At 40.9% G+C, this 5,289-nt stretch overlaps 1 protein-coding gene across 1 annotated transcript in view; it reads right to left on the reverse strand.

Moving 5' to 3' along the window:
* The window catches only part of FRRS1 (ferric chelate reductase 1), an 84,394-nt gene extending 79,482 nt beyond the window's left edge, over positions 1–4,912 (reverse strand). Inside the window, exon 1 of the mRNA XM_017547590.2 lies at positions 4,766–4,912. The gene's annotated coding sequence lies outside the window, so the exon portion shown is untranslated. The remainder of the gene's footprint in view (positions 1–4,765) is intronic.
* Between the last annotated feature and the right edge of the window lie 377 nt (positions 4,913–5,289).

Here is a 5,289-nt window from a genome sequence, read left to right on the forward strand (position 1 = left end):
AATGGGAGAATTGCTTGAGCCCAGGAGGTGGAGGTTGCAGTAAGCTGAGCTTGCACCACTGCACTCCAGCCTGGGCAACAGAGTGAGACTCTGTCACAAAAACAAAAATATGTCCTAAATCTGCCTATTTCTAACCTTCTTCACCACCACTGCTCTATTCCAAACCACCAGTTTTTCCTTTCTAGACAACTGTGACATCCTTCTAATTGGTCTCCCTAACCTTCTCTTGCATGACAGGTTGGGTGTGCCTTCTAAATTTACAGCATGTCATTGCTCTACTCACCAGCCTCTACTAGCTTCCCAGCTCACTTGGATATAATCCGAAGTTATTATCAAGACCTATGCATGATCCAGTTCCTGACCCATTCCTAAACTCAGCACTGTGATGCTCTCCCTCACTCTGTTCTCCAACCTTTCTGCCCTCTTTGTTCTTCCTCTGTCGAGCCAAACACATGTGCACTACAGGGTCTTTGCACTAAATGCTGCTTCTTCCTAGAATCTACCATTACCACCCTCACCCATACACCAGATATTTGTACCCTCCTCATGCTGCTTTTACTCAAGTCTCATATCCAGGAGACCCTCCCTGACTACTTGGATCAGCAAGCATTCAACTAGAGAAACAGAAACAGTAGGAGATGCATATTAAGAGATTGATTGTGAGGAATTGGCTTACATGATTGTGGGGGCTAGCTGGGCGAGTCTGAAATCCATAGGGCAGGTTGTTAGGAAGCAAAGGCTGAAACTCTCACATGCAGGCTGAAGCTGCTGTCCAGAGCTGGAATTTCCTCTTCTTCAGAGAAGCCTCAGCTTTGCTCTTAACAGATTGAATCAGGCCTACACAGATTCCCTAGGATGATCTCCCTTTCTTGGTGCCAACTGATTATGGCCTTTGATCAAAGGCCTCTACAAAATATCTTCATAGCAACACATAGATTAGTGTCTGATTGAATAACTGAGGATTGCAGCCCCGAGAAGTTGACAGATAAAACTGCCCATCCCAGTACTGTATTTAAAATAGAGTTCCTTATAACTCTCTACCCACTTATCTTGCTTTATTTTCTTCACAAAATTTATCACTTCCTGACATCATTTTTATGTTTTTTTCTTTATGTATTAGCTACTCACCTACTATAATGTAAGATTCACCAGGAAAAGAATTTTGTCATTTGATTGATTTAGCTAATATTTGTTCAAATAATCTGCTTTGGACATAGTGTTCATTTCTGCTATTTTATTACTATGACCAATGTTCGTATGAAGATCTTTACACACACACGCATATCTTGGGTTACTTTTCCAATTTTTAATTTTTTTTTTTTTTGAGGCAGAGTTTTGCTCTTGTTGCCCAGGCTAGAGGACAGTGGCATGATCTCAGCTCACTGCAACCTCTGCCTCCCGGGTTCAAGTGATTCTCCTGCCTCAGCCTCCCGAGGAGCTGGGATTACAGGCGTGTGCCACCACACCCAGCTAATTTTGTATTTTTAATAGAGACAGGGTTTGTCCATGTTGGACAGGCTGGTCTCAAACTCCTAACCTCAGGTGATTTACCCACCTCAGCCTCCCAAAGTCCTGGGATTACAAGCATAAGCCACTGTGCCTGGCCCAATTTTTAATTTTTATAAGTATTTTGGTTTTTCCAATCTAGTTTTTCTGTTAGATTTTAATGTCCAGCTTATAGAAATTGACATTTATTTTCTTCGCTTTGGTGAATCCACTTTCTCTTAGCTTTCTTCCAATGGCTCTGACATCCTGACCTCAGGATCCCACATGGACTTCGACTTATACTCTTAAATTTTAGGCTTCAAACGTTAATGTTTCTTGGACTTCCACTCTCAAACCTATTTCTCCAACCACCCATTCTCCAAGCTACAAACATGACATTATTCATAATCTTCTCTTTTCACTTAACCTGCATGTTTTATTGATTAATTTTTACCAAAAATACCTCCATAATTATTCATAGTCTTTCACAATGTTTTATTCCTACTACCACTATCTTAATTTAGGTTCTCATTGCTTCTTACCTCCTGACTTGTCTCCCTGCCTCTAATCCTAACCCTCTCTGATCCATCCACAACACAACAATGGCTGTATCTTTCAGAAATACAAATCATCATATAATTTCTCTGATTAAAATATTTGCCTGCTTAAAATAGCATTCATGTTTAAAAATATTCTGTTTTCACAATCAAGTCCAAGCTCTATAACATATCAATCAAAACCCTGAGGCATATGAACCCTGCTTACCTCTCTGGCACCATCTGTCACTTGCACAAACACATTCTTTGCTCCAACCGTTCAGAACTTTTTGCAGTGCTCCAGATGTTTCAGGCAGCTTCATGTCTCCAGATTGTCCCACCTAATGTTTCCTCTGAGTTCTCCATTGTTTTCATCTAGCCAATTCCTTCCTGTCCTTCAAAACACAGCTCCATTATCTTCTCCTCAGTCAATGAATTAGGCTTATCTGCCTTCCACTTGAGACTATAAGAACATTGTGGGCCAGATCTCTGTCTTACTAGACCTTATGATGCCTCTGCTTAGCAAACAAAAAGCAGTTGTTGGCTGATTAATTAATAACCTGTCCACATCTTTGAATCTCCACCTTAAACCCAACTACTCCTCCACATAAATTTGCACATGCCGGGTCTTCTGATAGGTCAGTCTTTGCCCCTCCTTCCACCCCCAATTTTGCCTTTTCCATGTCTGTCTTAGTGCTCTAAGGATTTACCCAAGTCTTTCTATGAGTCTAACAAAAGATGCAGGAATATACCAGGAGCTCAGCCTTTCCAGTGAGTAGGATCTAAATCTTCATTTAATATCCAAAGTGCCCTGAGCATATGTGTTTCCATAAGTAATCTGGCTGTGCCAGCCTCTGTGCCTGTTTCATTGACCCAGTTTGTGCACCGGGGCTTTCGCCTGGGTCTCCCTTCCTACAATTATAGCAACATTAGAGACCTCCCATGGTAACTTTTGTCACCTGTTCTAAGCTTTTTCTCTGGGATACCAGATCTTCTTTCTCACACCTCAGTCATTGGCTGGAGTTGTCATGACCAAAATGAGTTTTTGAAACCACATGACACCTCATCTGAATTCAAATATTGCCTTTGGTCTAAGTCTTCTACACCTCATTGAACAATGGAGGTTTCTCTGTGCTGAAATGCCAAACCAGAGGTGGGAGAGAGGTGGGGAATAAAGACTAAGTATCAGAAGATGGCAGCATGGGCAAGTTCATGCTGAGGAATAGTCTAGTTTAGGGTCAAATACTGGAGCATACTATACTTTGGATGGCAAGTTACTCATCAAAGTTATTTCTATTGTTTGATCAATTCTGCACAGAACTGTGCAGAACTACTGTATTAGTTTGTTCTCACACTGCTATGAAGAAATACCTGAGACTGGGTAATTTATACCCAGGAAAAAGTTTTAATTGACTCACAGTTCCACATGGCTGGGGAAGCCTCAGGAAGCTTACCATCATGGCAGAAGGCAAAGGAGAAGCAGGCATCTTCTTCAAAGGGTGGCAGGACTGAGTGAGTGCCAGCAGGGGAAATGCCAGATACTTAAAAACCATCATATCTATTGAGACGTATTCACTATCATGAGAACAGCATGGGGGAAACTGACCTCATAATCCAATTACCTCCACCTGGTACCGCCCTTGACATGTGGGGATTATGGGGATTCTGAGGGCTACAAATCAAGATGAGATTTTGGGTCAGGAGACAGCGATATCATATCAGCTATCCTCCTCCCCTTACCCACTGGCCTTTTGGTTGAAATTGAACATGCTTCACAACCAAACTTGCTTCAATTATGCTAAAAAGACAGTATATGGGCATTTCTCAAGATTAAATGTATTTAAGTCTGTAAACCAGAGCTGAATAAATGCTGTTCTGGTTTTCAAAAGAAGTAAATTAAATTCTACAAACAGCAGAGCTTGATAGCAAGCTCAAACTCTAAAGTGACTAAACTAAATAACATTTCATAAGAAAAACAAATGGTAATTACTAGGAGCAGCTTGGTTCATAAATAACTGATAATTTTAGGTTAACCTCTTTCATATTAACCTTCTTTATCAAACTGGTTTCTCAGAAGCATGCCATTGACATAGCACAACTGGCCATCCAATAGCATTTATTGAGTTTTATGTCTTTTTCAAACTGGTTTTATTTTGGGATCAAGTTGAATGTCTGTGATGAGGAGAGTAAATGCCTGTCTCCGCCCCTGCCTTTTAGCACCACTTTGATGCTCTTAGCCAAGTGTTCCATTCTAATGAAACATCTTTTAAAATTAAGAGTGTGGATTACATATGCAGGCTCCATAAAACTTTATTTGTATGAGGAATTGAGATACCTCCTGAAAGATAACTTATTTTAAAGAAATCAGGCACAAGCTGATTCAGTAACAGCCTTGGTGGGACAGAAAGAACAATTCTGAAAACAGAATGGTGTTTGTCAGTTATGTTTGTTTCCAAAAACAGTCCCCAAGGACTTATATTGCAGTCCTAGGAAGAGGGGAATGATATGAGTAAAACCAGAGAACTGTGTATTAATTATCTATTGCTGTGTAACAAATTACCACACATTTACTGGCTCAAAACAGTATACATTTACAGATGCTCCTCAACTTACAATGGGGTTACATCTCGATAAGCCCACCATAAGTTGAAAACACTGTAAGTCAGAAATGCATTAAATATATCTAATTTACCGAACATCATAGCTTTAGGCTAGCCTACCTTAAACATGCTTGGAACACTTACATTAGCTCATTATCAGGCCAAATCATCTGGAAACACGGTACACTGTAGAGTGCCAGTTGTTTACGCTTCTGATGGTGTGGCTGACTGGGAGCTGTGGCTTTCTGCCACTGCCCAGCATGGACAGAGAGTATCGTACTGTGTATCACTAGCCTGCAAAAATATCAAAATTCAAAATACAGTTTCTACTGAATACTTTTGTCACATACTAAAGTTGAAAAATCATTAAGTTAAACCACAGTAAGTCCAGGATTGTCTGTATAAGCTCACAGAATCTGGACATAGCTTAACTGGGTGCTCTCCATCAAGGTCTCTCATGAGGCTGCAATCAACGTGTTGGCCAGGACTGTGGTCTCATCTGAAAGCTCAACTGAAGAGGATGATCTGCTTCCAAGTTCCTGTGGTGGTTAGTGACATACAATTCCCTATGTTCTGTTGGACGGAGGGCCTCAATTTCTTGCAGCTGACAGCCAGCAGCCACCCTGTTTCTTTTCACTGAGTCTCCCTAGCATGGTTGCTTGCTTCAT

The sequence above is a fragment of the Cebus imitator genome, unplaced genomic scaffold, assembly GCF_001604975.1.
Source record: "Cebus imitator isolate Cc_AM_T3 unplaced genomic scaffold, Cebus_imitator-1.0 Scaffold199, whole genome shotgun sequence".
In the NCBI taxonomy this organism is placed as follows: domain Eukaryota; kingdom Metazoa; phylum Chordata; class Mammalia; order Primates; family Cebidae; genus Cebus; species Cebus imitator.